This window comes from Ananas comosus, linkage group 11 (assembly GCF_001540865.1).
Source record: "Ananas comosus cultivar F153 linkage group 11, ASM154086v1, whole genome shotgun sequence".
NCBI classification, from domain to species: Eukaryota; Viridiplantae; Streptophyta; class Magnoliopsida; order Poales; family Bromeliaceae; genus Ananas; species Ananas comosus.
In genome coordinates this window covers 1,312,043-1,325,226 of record NC_033631.1, presented here as the reverse complement: position 1 = coordinate 1,325,226, position 13,184 = coordinate 1,312,043, and the positions used below count along the sequence as shown (strand labels likewise).

The window sequence follows — 13,184 nt, the reverse complement described above, 5'->3', positions numbered from 1 at the left end:
ATGTAGTATCCTAATATATATATATATATATATATGCCACGTGCCTCCCTCTCCCCATGCATGCTGATTTAACCGAGGATGCCACCACCACCACCTCCTTAATTAACTTTCATTGTCTCTCTCTCTCTCTAGCCGGTTGGGAGCAAGGAGGAGCTCGTGTGGAGCTTTCCGTCGTCGACGTCACGCCGCGGAGCCGTCCGAGCATACGAGCATCGCCGTAGTTTCACGAGGAGGCCGGGCGAGGAAGTGTTTCCGTCGTTCTCGACGCCGTGCCGGAATTGGAGTCGCTGTTAGAGGTGGGTAGCTCTCTTTCCTCCATGGATTTCTTCTCTACTTCAAGCTCCATTGAATCCGAGCATTGTGCTGTTTTCGCAGAATTTCAGTGTCGATCGTCGGTGTTTCGGCTCGTTTTCCGCGTAGGAGCATCGGAACGTGACGCGACTTGATTCGTTGGAACCGAGACTTCGAGACGAATCCATAGGATCCTTACGCGCCCGATTTGGAGAAGGTTTGCTCTGTCGAAATCCCTCTTTACTGAGTTGCTGTTTGCCGAGCAGACTCTGAAGTGCTGATTGCTGATTCCAGCATTGACCCGCCGTGTTTTACCTAGTTCTCTGTGTAGGAATGTCGAAACGCGACGAAATTTGGCGTGCTAGATTCGCGACTTCGAGACGAAGATTCTGATCCCAAGATTGCGATTTTTGGAGCAGGTTTGCCCTGTCGAACCCTAGTTTTACTAGGCTGCTGTTTGCCGAGCAGATTTCAGAGATGCTGTTCGCAGGTTCCAGCGTCGACGTTTCGTATTCTGGCCCGTTCTCTGCGTAGGAGCGTCGGAATTCAGCGAAACCTGGACCATTGGATTCGTGACTTTGAGACGAAGCTTCAGAACCCTTGTTTGCTGAATTTGGATAAGGTTAGCTTGGTCGGATTTAACGCTTTCTTCGCTGCTGTTTTCTGGGCAGATTTCGTGATTTTGAGTGTAATTGGGTTTACTTCTTCGCAGCAGGAGAACCGGGGACTTCGACGGACCAGCAAGGGATCATTTTGGATCCAAGCCACTTTCTTCGCTGCCAGGAGTTGCTTGAGAGGTGGGTTCATCGGTTTTTGCCTCTAAGTACATATTAGTCGACTTATATGCTTTGTTCGTTGAACACTAAATGAGGTAGCTCAAATTCATGGATTAGTATATTAAAAACCTGAATTGGGAGCATGCTTAGTGAGTGAGGATAATTGATACTTGTTGGACTTGGATTTGACTTAGGAGAAACCTGCGATTTGGACCTGTCACCAGTTTTAACTACCTGAGTTAGCTCTAGGAGCCGTTAGAAAATTGTACTGTCGCAGTTTCTTCGAGACGAGTACTCCAGGTAGTTTAGAATGTATTTACACTCGTGCTGTTTCGTCGAGTGGATTTTTACAGGGTCGTTCAGGTTGTTTCGGACTGTTGGGTGCCGTCAAAGTTGACGGTGGACCCGTATCGCCTTTTTGGCGTTAGATTGTGCCGAGGGCACGTTACCTGTTGGTTGTTAGACCAGTTTGAGTCGATTACTTGACTTTGGCTAGTTGGAGCCTGATTGAGCTCGACAGAGATACGCTGCATACTCGGTTGGGTAGCGCCCACGAGTGCCACTCCGGAGTCAGGCTTGTGCTTTTGCGTTGGTGTCGCTCATGCCAGTTGGACTTGCTCTCCACGGACCAGTTAGTGTGGATAGAGCCGATAGTCGCAGCGGGGCAGGGACGGGTGTATTCACAGTCCCGGGGACGGGTATGCTTACAGTCCCGATTGGATTGGGTCAGATTTGACATTTCCTACAGTTGGTTAGTGTAGAGCATGATAGTGTAGTGGATGATAGCGGTAGAGTATGCTTCCTGCTTTCCTTCTATCCTTGCTCCCTTCTGTAGACTTAGTGGGTGACCGATGTTGTTTTGGGCGGTACCCACTGAGGACTACTTGTTTTTACAGTAGTTCTCACGCCCAGTTGTTACTTGTGTTTTGCAGAGCCACAGGTGTCGGCTGCTGCATCTACCGCCGACCAGGATCGAGGCAAGGGCGTTGCGAGCTAGAGCCCTACCCGACAGTCAGAGCTAGAGGCTTTCCCCTACTGCAGGTAGTTGTTGTTTTGGAGTTTTTGTACATAGTTGTTTAACTCGCCAGTGCGAGTAGCCTTATATTTTGGATTCTAGCTATGTATATGAAACTCAGTTATTTAGTTTTTTGAGCAGCTCTATGCTACTGTTTGTAGTATCGTATTTCTACTGGTACTTTGACGCTTCGTATACAGGAAAAATTCCTTTGTATACGGCGGATTTGTCGGCGTGCCCGGGGAACGAGATTTCTGGGGCGTGACATAATCCCACGACGAAATCCATCGTAATCTGCTCCCACTTTCACTCGGGCACTGGCAGACTCTGAAGCTTGCCAGCAGGCACCAAATGCTCGGCCTTCACCTGTTGGCAAGTCAAACACTGAGCCACAAATCTGCCAATGTCTCTCTTCATTCCATTCCACCAAAACTGTGCCTTTAAATCCTTATACATCTTGATTCCCCCAGGGTGAACCGTATAGGGTGAACAATGAGCCTCTCTCAAAATAGCCTCTCGGATCTCCGAATCTACAGGCACACACCGCCGGTCCCTGTACCGTAGTACTTCCAAACTGTCCACAGCAAAACCCTCAGCCTGCCCCCTGTCTGACTGCTCTCGAATCCCCAACAGGTACGGATCTCCACTCTGTTTCTCCCGGATCCTATCCAACAGAGTGGGCTGCAAAACCAGAGATATCAGCCTCGCCGTATTCCCAGGGGGTACTACCTCGAGTCCCAGCCGCTGTAGCTCCTCGAGTAGGTGTCTCTGCTCAGTGATCCTCAAATTCAGGCTCTGCACTGACTTCCTGCTCAACGCATCTGCCACAACATTCGCCCTGCCGGGATGATACTGAATACTAATGTCATAGTCCTTCAGTAACTCCAACCACTGACGCTGCCTCAGGTTCAGCTCCCTCTGTATGAACAGATACTTGAGACTTTTATGATCGGTAAAGACCTCGCAGTGCTGGCCGTACAAGTAATGCCGCCAAAGCTTCAAAGCAAAAACCATCGCGGCAAGTTCCAAGTCATGCGTAGGGTAATTCTTCTCATAATCCTTTAACTGCCGTGAAGTATAAGTAATCACCCTACCATGCTGCATCAACACATAACCCAGTCCGTTGTGCGATGCATCACTATAGATCACAAATTCTTCCCCCATCACAGGAAGGGCAAGAATAGGAGCTGCATCAGTTTCTGTCTCAACTCGTCGAAACTTCTTTGGCAGTCCTCACTCCAAACAAACCGAATCCCCTTCCGAGTCAACCTGGTAAGGGGTGTGGAAAGCTTCGCAAAGCCTTCCACAAACCGACAGTAATATCCTGCCAGTCCCAGAAAGCTCCGTACCTCAGTCACCGTTGTCGGTCTAGGCCAATCTCGAATCGCCTCAATCTTCTTCGGGTCCACTGCTACGCCCTCAGCTGAAATCACGTGGCCCAAGAAAGCAACCTCCCGAAGCCAGAACTCGCACTTCTTCAACTTGGCATACAGCTTCTCTCGTAGAAGCTGCAGCACAATCCTCAAATGCTCTTCATGCTCAGCATCACTCCGGGAGTAAATCAGGATATCGTCGATGAAGACTACCACAAACCTGTCCAAGAACGGCTTGAACACTCTGTTTATCAAATCCATGAATGCGGCAGGGGCATTCGTCAATCCAAAAGGCATCACCGTGAACTCATAATGCCCGTACCGAGTCCGAAAAGCCGTCTTGGGAACATCCTCGGCCCTCACCCTCAGCTGGTGGTAACCTGACTGGAGATCAATCTTCGAAAAGACACAAGATCCTTGCAGCTGATCGAATAGATCATCAATGCGCGGCAGAGGATACTTGTTCTTGATGGTCACTTTATTCAGCTCCCGGTAATCCACACATAACCTGAGCGAACCATCCTTCTTCTTTACAAATAACACCGGCGCTCCCCAAGGCGACACACTGGGTCTCACAAACCCTCTATCCATCAGATCCTGAAGTTGCGCCTTTAGCTCTCTCAGCTCTGCCGGTGCCATCCTGTAAGGTACCTTTGAGATTGGTGCAGTTCCAGGAACTACATCAATCACAAACTCAATCTCCCTCTCCGGCGGCAACGTCGTCAACTCAGGGGGAAACACATCCGGAAACTCGCGGACTACTGGGATGTCCTCGAGTCTCGGCGCCGCCGTAGGTACCTCCACAACTGTCGCTAGGAAAGCGATACACCCACTGCTCAGCATCTGTCGAGCCCTCGCCGAAGATATCCAGGTGGCAAACAGCGTGCTCCTGCAGCCTCTGAAAGTAAACTCCTCCTGGCCTGGCTCGCGGAACGTCACCGTCCTCGCTCCACAGTCGATCGTAGCATAGTACCGCGCCAGCCAATCCATACCGAGCACTACGTCGAAGTCCTGCAGCTGCCCTAACACCAACAGGTCTGCGGGCATGATCCAAGAGTCTAACTGCACCGGACAGGACCAACAACACTCTGTAACCTGCAAGACATGGTCGGGGATCTGCACCTCTCGTGCCTGAGACAACGCTCCTAACTCTAGACCATGCAACAATGCAAATGCTCGGCTAACAAAGGAATGCGATGCACCGGTATCAAAAAGAGTGCGAACTCTAATGCCAGAAATCAAAGTGATACCTGCCACCACTCGGTCGGCTGCTGAAGAGTCCTCCACCTGAGCTGCATAGACCCTGCCACTCGGAGCCTGCTGTCGCCGCTCACTCGACCGCGGCACAGACGATCTGTCCTCCTGGCGGTAGCTCGGTGCTGCTCCGTAAGACTGCTGTGGTGCTGGTGGTGCCGAAGCTGATGACGGTGCTGGAGATGCTGCTCGGGGACAAGCTGCCCTCATGTGTCCCGGCTGACCACATCCGTAGCACCTGCCCTCTCTCTGCTCGCACTGCCGGGGCCAGTGTGGTCCCACGCAAATCACATACTGTGGCGTCCTCTAAGTCTGCCCCTGCTGACGGGATCCCCTGGAACGCTGACGCCCTGAAGACCCACGACCCAGAGAGCGTGATCGTGGAGGCCTCGGCGGACGTCTGCTGCTCGACTGCCCTCCGTCATCTGGAAAGGGGCGCTTCCTGTCCTGACCCTGCCCCACGGCCTGAGTCCTCTCTTGCAGCGACACCTCACCTCTCTCCACCCATAGGGCCTGCTCTATGGACGCATCCAGGGTCCTCGACCTCTACGCCCGCGCTAACCTGAAGATGTCCGGTCTCAGCCCCTGCTCGAACATGTACACCCTGTGCGCCTCGTCTCTGGCGACAAATGGTACACAGTTCAGGAGTCGAGTAAACTCCCGAATGTACTCCTGCACTGGGCGATTCTCCTGCTGAAGTCTCCTCAATTCCTCCTCGAGCTTCTGCTTCACACTGTTGGGAAAAAACATCCCAAACAGCATTCCACAGAACTCATCCCAACTCAGCTGCGCCGCCACCAGCCCCTGGTCTCGCCTCGCTCTCCGCCACTAGTCATGAGCATACCTGCTAAACAGTGTACTCCCAGAGGTACTTGCTCCCCCTGGAATGAACAGATCCTCAAATAGCTTCTCCATCGCACTGACCCATCCCTCAACAACCCAGGCCTCAGTGCATCTGCCATCGTAAATTGGTGGATCAAAACGGCGAAAACGAGCCAACCTCTCCGTCCAGCGTTCCTGCTCGGCTTCTGTCAACTGTATGGGCCCCCTAGCAGGCTCAACTGGCGCTGCAGGAAGCTCCGCTGGTAGGGGCATAGCTGCGGCTGGTGCTGACGCTGGAGTAGTCGGTGGCGAAAAAGTCTGCTCTGGTACTCTCGGTGCAGCACTCGGTGTCTGAACCACCCTCTCACACAACCTCTGCAACAACTCTCCCTGCTGCCTCGTCACCTCAGTCAGGGCAGCTAACTGTGCACTCAGATCAGGAGGTGCGTTAGCCTCAGGTCGCGCACTCGGCTCCACAACAGGGGGTGCACTCGCCTCCGGTCTGTCACCCTGCTCTGCCGAGTACCCTGCTCCATTTGCTCAGGTCTCTCAGAAGGTCCTGCATGATCCCGCGCCAACTAGGCACGCTCCCGCAACGACGGTCGACCTCGGCGACGATACATAGCTGAAAGGAACAGATCGGGGTCAGTTGAAACACAAACACTCTTGACCCAATCAACGAAAGTCTGGAAGGCGGTCCCTGTTTCCTTCCAAAACTATGTCGTCTGCAGCCAACATAATTTCTCAGACCAAAATAGGTACTCCTTCAATCACTCACTCCACTCTAGGAAGAGTTAAAACAACTAATTATTGACTTTCGCAATAAATTACGCCTCTCGCGTCTTGCTTTCCTAAGGTTTGCCAACTTAGGGTTTCTAGGTCCCAATGACCTATAACAAAACTCTGATACCAACTTCATCTGTCACGCCCCGAATTACACGTTCCCCGGGTACGCCGACAAATCCGCCGTATTCAAAGGAATTTCCCCTGTATACGAAGCGACAGCTGTACCTGTAAAACATACAATACTACAAACAGTAGTATAGAGCTGCTAGAGTAAACAGAAGCTAAACAAACGGAGTTCCATATACATAGTCCAATAACCAAAATTATAGAGCTACTCGCACTGGCGAGTTAAGTATACTATGTACATGAACTCAAAACAAAACATCTACCTGCAGTAGGGGCACCTTTAGCTCGGCACGTTTGGTAGGGCTCTAACTCGTGACGCCCTTGCTTCGATCCTGATCTGCGACAGCAGCAGCCGACGACGATGGCTCTGCAAAAACAGGGGATAATAACAGGGCGTGAGAACTACTGTAAAAACAGGTAGTCCTCAGTAGGTGCCGCCCTCAACAACATCGGTCCACCCACTAAGTCTACAGAAGTGAGCAAAAATAGTAGTAAATACAGGAATAAAATCTACTGCTATGAATCACTACACTATCATGCTCTACACTAACCAACTGTAGGTAATGTCAAATCTGACCCAATCCAATCGGGACTGTAAACCTATCCGTCCCTGGGACTGTGAATACACCCGTCCCTGCCCAGTTGCGACTATCCAGCTACCTCCACACTAACTGGTCCGTGGAGAGCAAGTCCAACCGGCATGAGCGACACCAACGCGAAAGCACAAAGCCCGTCTCCGGAGTGGCACTCGTGGGCGCTACCCAACCGAGTATGCAGCGTATCTTTNAAAAAATTCAAATGAAATTAAAATACTTCTTTAATTATGACGAAGCTGGCGAACGCGACAATGTACCGGCACAGACAATGATGATGAGTAGGACGATGATGATGTACCGTTGTGACAAATGAGAAAAGATATTACTAAAAAATATTTGAGAAAAATATAGATAAAAATAAAAAAGGATACTACTAAAAAATATATATGCTTTATATGTAAGAAACGTATAGGTGAAAATAAGAAAACACCAAAAACGATATGCTAACAAAAAAAGATATGATGTATATATTGTGTGATAAATATTATGATGAGATAAGATTAGTTAGTGTAGATATTATATGCGAGGATATTATGATATATTCTATATTTGAGAATGGGAAGAATATTTTGGTGGATATTATTTAAATGTTGAATATTTTGCTAAAAAAGTTAGAAATTATATTTAATTAACGATTCAGTTTTGATTGGACATGCATTAATTTTTTTTAGAAATATTCTATACTTTTATGACGCATTATTTAAATATTGAATATTTCACTAAAAATATTTAAAATTATATTTAATTAACGATTTAGTTTTGATTTGGGGTATTAAAATTTTTTTAGCAATATTTAACCCTTCTATGGCGCGCTAAATTTTAATACTCGTCAAAATTAAATATACCATCTTATGTAAGGAAAAATCTACAATTATGAATTAAAATTCAAATTATCAAATTCGCAGGTATTAAATTTTGGCGGGCATTTCAAATTTAAAATTTAATTTTGAATACCACTCGATTGGTAGGTATTACGTTTGAGCAAAAAAATATTTGAGAAAATGCTTGGATAGGAAATAAATTTAATTTTACGTATTACGTGATTAGCAGAGGTATTACGTGATCAGTGGGTATTATATTAGATAAGAGATAAATTTAATTTTACGTATTATATGATTGGTGGATAGAAAAAAAATATTTGAGAAACGCGGCGTAGATAGAAGATAATGGATATGGAGGGTATTTTTGTCAATAAAAATGACAGATACTTTTATTTTTATTCGTTGGATAAGATCCAATGGCGAAAACTTAAGATCTATATTTAAGAATAAATTATTATTTAAAAATTTATTTAAAATGGATAGTTGAAAATTGCTGAACATGACTGTAACGACCCAGCCCACTAGCAATAATAACTCGTTGGGCCCAGCCAACAGCCCAAAATGCTTAAGCCCAGTTATTATTACTAGTGTCTAAGTCTCTTATAAACCCAATGATAATCCCTTTCCCATCCATCCGATGTGGGACTATTGGGGTGTCACAGACTCCCCCCGTTAAGGCCCTGACGTCCTCGTCAGTCCAAACACACACAGTCCAAGATCACCAGGCTATGTGAGACTCGTCTCGCTAGCTAGCCCGTCATCCAGACCCTGGCTCAGCCAAGACGGCTCAGCTAAGATCGCCACACATGTTTAGCTGGTGAACCGGCCCTGATACCAAATGTAACGACCCAGCCCACTAGCAACAATAACTCGTTGGGCCCAAACCACAGCCCAAAATGCTTAAGCCTAGTTACCATTACTAGTGTCTAAGTCTCTTATAAACCCAATGACAACCCCTTTCCCATCCGATGTGGGACTATTGGGGTGTCACAGATTTTAACACTTCCGGAAGGTCATAACTTATATCTTACTTCACACCCAAAGTTTCCATGATTTCTAAAGTTATCCACTAAATTCACTTACAAGATTCCTTATTTTCTAGTTCAAGTTCGTCCGAATGTTCTTGCGTGATCTCTATATTCATGCCCTAGGTTTCATCCTAAATTTTGATATCACTTCTATATCACATAAATTTCAAGTGTATATAGTGCTTTTCATACATATTAGTGTAGGGACCCGCATGGCGGGTAGATGTCATGCCCCGAATTACACGTTTCCCCGGACACGCCAACAGACCCGCCGTATACATAGGAATTTCTCCTGTATACGAAGCAATAGCTGTACTTGTAAACAATTTCAAGCTACAACCACAAAGTAAAGAGCTACTAAACTGAATTGCATATACATAAATAAACCTCGAGGGGTTCCAGTACATACAACATGTCTACAACACCACTCGCTTCAGCGAGTACCCAAACAACAACTATATGTATATAAATACCCCAAAACTACCTGTGGGAAGTACTCCTTTTCCAAACTGGAAGGGATCTAGCTCGCGACTCTCTTTCCAAGATCCAAATCAGCAACAGCAGCAGCCACGGACGAAGGCTGTGCAAAAAGGGGTCAATAACTGGGTGTGAGAACTACTGCAAAAATAAGTAGTCCTCAGTGGGTACCGCTACCGACCTCAACGGCTCACCCACTAAGTCTACAGAAGGTATGCTCAAGGATAGTAAAGGAAGCTGGAAAAACTCTACAGCTATATGCCACTATACTATCGCTAACCCACACTAGCTATCTGTAGATATAAATAAAATACAATCTCTGACCCAATCGAACTAGGGATTATGAACGCACCCGTCCCGCCTGTCGAAGCTACACCAACCACCACCACGTTGGGTCGTCAATGGAAAGCGAGTCGAACCAGGACACAACGACAACAACGCGAATGCACAAAGTACGACTCCGGAATGGCGCTCGTGGGTGCTACCCAATAGAGTATGCAAGCGTGTCTCTACCGAGTTCAATCAGGCTCTCACAAGCTATAATCAAGACAAATGGGTCTAACAAGTCCTACAACCAAAACTCATATGCCCTTTGCACAATCCGATATAAAAACAGCAAACTAGGTCCACCGTCAACCGCGACGGCACCTGACAGTTCGAAACAGTCTACATATTACTGTAAAATAAGTTTGACATCCCAACACGAGCCTAAATTCATTTTACACTATTCTGAATATCCACTGCATACAAACAGTGGCGATACAAATGAACCATAGCTCCTAAAGCTAAATCTGATAATTTTCAGAAAGTGACAGTGTGGATTCTAATAGTTTTTTCCTAAGTCAATTCCAAGTCCAACATGTAAAATTAAACTACTAACTTAACTCCAAATTCAGATTTAAATACTAATTCATGAATTCGAGTACTAGCAAGAAAATACATAGATGATACATGTCGATGATGCTAAAATTTAGAAGATATTCCGACGATTTCGGTAAACTTCAACCCACCTCGAAACGCTAATCCAACCACGGCGAGAAGTCGAAAGGAGAGAAAATTACGCGCTCGCCCGGCCTCCAATGACGCAACCACGACGTCCACACGCTCGAACGGCTCTCCGGCGCAACGTCGACGTTGATCCGAGCTCAAGCCGTGGCCTTCACCAAGCACACATTTAACACTTGAGAGAGAGAGGAACTTAATTAAGCAAGCTGCTCTTCCTCAGGTGGATAAATACGAGGGAGAGTTGGTGGTGTGGATAACCACCAACACAAAATGACCGTAATACCCTTACCAACTCAACATGACAACTGGAGTACCGGTACCCGATTTGATTACCGGTACTTGGCCTCTCAGCCCGCAAGCTCGCACACAGGGTACCGGTACCATCCCAATGCCATACGGATACTCAATAATGGAATCCTGCACTTTGCGGATTTCAGCGTCAGAACTCCACTCTCGCCTCGCGTCGAGTCCGTTTTGCATCCGTTTCACGCCAAAACGACTCCGACTTGTCCCAACACTCTCCAGATGTGTCGCCAAGCCTCAGATGCTGAGATCCACAAGCAACCCAAAAACCAAAGATACTACAGGCAGATATATTATAATCTTTTAAAATTTAAATTCTAAATTTGGATCCTTATATTTCTATAAGTTATTTTGTAAAGAGTAGAATATATTTGCTTTAACAATTTTAGTAATTTTAAAGTTTATTGAAAAGTATGAAGATCTTTTTTTAACATTTCAATTTTTTACACTGAAACGTCACGATAGGTATCAAATCATATCTATTTCCGATAACTTTATATAGATACCTTATTATATAGTTAGTGACGTATAGGTTTAATTAGAAACAATATAAAATATATTTAGTAAACAAATTCCAACTTATTCACTAGATTGCATTAAGTATGGCGTTAGGCTGCATCATAATTAATCATTTTAAAAATTCTAAACCCTAATATAAACAAATCCATCAAAATTTCCAACACAATTAACATGGAGATATTATGACTTGTAAACAAAAATAAATATAAAAAATTTATAACATAGTAATCAAAATACTAAAAACAAATATTAAAAAAAATATAGGAATTCTAAAAAAATTCACGTTAAATTGGAAGAGTCGAATCCCACGTAATTTAAAATATACTATATGATAGAAAAATTTGAGTAAATAAATAAAGCATCAAATTCAAATCAAAGAATAACCTTTTAAATATAGTTAATCGTTACAGACAGATGCAGTTAATTCTTTTGAGACAAAGTAAACAGTATTTAGTATATCATTTCTTATTCATCCAAAATGAATATAAGTACGACCCTTTATATAGACTCTAAAATAATATTTCATATTCTAAGATGACTTTTTATTTTCTTTTATTTAAAATATATCACTTTCATATTACCAACTTTTTAAATTCTTAGATATATTAAGTTATCCAACTTTCAACTTCTAATTAATTTTAAAAAATAATAAAAAATTGGTGGGACCCACACCCTTAATTTAAAGGATAGTTGGGTCACATCACCCGATTAAAGAGATAATACTTTATCCATCAAAAAAATTGAGGAAAAAAAAAAATTAATTTTAAAAAATAAAAATATTGATGGGACGCACACCCCCAAATTAAGAAGGTTCGGCCACACGGAACATAAGCATTCATAGTTTTATATAAAATATAGATATATAGCGCCTTTTTTTTAATATAGTAAAAGAGTTAAAACTCTGTTCTCCCTAAGTCGTAGGCTCTTAGGTCCTCTTGACTTCTTAGATCTCATATCTTACAAATTAAACATATTTTAATTTCAAGTGATGAAATCTATTCATCTAAAATTTTAATTTTTTTAAAAGTATACCGCCTAAAGATATATTAGTTTAGTATTTAAAATAGAAGATTGTTCTATCTAAAAAGACTCATTTATCTTTTCAAAAATATCTCGTAAAATAGTGAAGTAATTAAAATTGTCTCTCGAACGTTTCAACCTTTTTAAATTCGCACTCCATTTTAAACTAGCTAGGATTAGGCTAAGAATGAAGCTATTGTGGGGTAAACTGCAGATCAGTTAAAGGAAGAGAATATAATTTATAAATAACGGAAAAATTTTAAAGGGGTAAAATTCATCATTTAAAAGATTTTTAGGAGTCACAATGAATTAAAGTGATCCTTTTGGATTTATAACCCAAATCCGTTAGTGCCAATGAGTTCAGAACAGTCGAACTATTGAAAATGAGCCATTGGATAACTATAATCAGAGTCCAATACGCACCAGAAATCATCTCCACTAATTGGCCTCTTCGGATAACCCGAGTTACTATTCACTTTAAATCATTACTAAAGATCGCGTAACTTCTCCATCCTAATTCATTTTCTTCTGAAACTTAACGAATATTTATGTAATTAAACTATACACAAAAATATCGTCAACACAGAATTTATCTATACAGCAAAAATTTTAGTCCTTACGTAAACACCGTTTACTCATTGCTTCTTCATGCTTGTCTGGAAGTTAGACGAGCCTAGACAAATGACATTCACTCTTGGCTCAGTGCTTTTCTTGTGAAATGGTAAAGTAATTAGCACAGACGAGACTTGATGCCTTTAAATACCATATATGCATTATGATCCTATTCCAAAATTTTAAAGACATTAAAGATTACACTGTATTATGATTACAATTTAAGATATTGGAGGATTAACCAACTATTGCGAATTTCATGTTTGACTACACACCATTATACAGTAAGTCTTATCTATATAGATTATAACTAGGGGTGTTCATTTGAACTGCAGAAACTGAACCAAATCAAAACCGGAC

At 43.9% G+C, this 13,184-nt stretch overlaps 1 long non-coding RNA gene across 2 annotated transcripts; it reads left to right on the top strand.

Annotated features, from left to right (window-relative positions):
* Positions 492–1,041, top strand: LOC109717704. Of its 2 annotated transcripts, none has more exons than XR_002218259.1 (3): positions 492–508; positions 782–913; positions 1,004–1,041. It is a non-coding gene; the product is annotated as an uncharacterized LOC109717704 (long non-coding RNA). The 2 variants fall into 2 exon arrangements; XR_002218260.1 differs by lacking the exon at positions 492–508 and adding an exon at positions 611–710.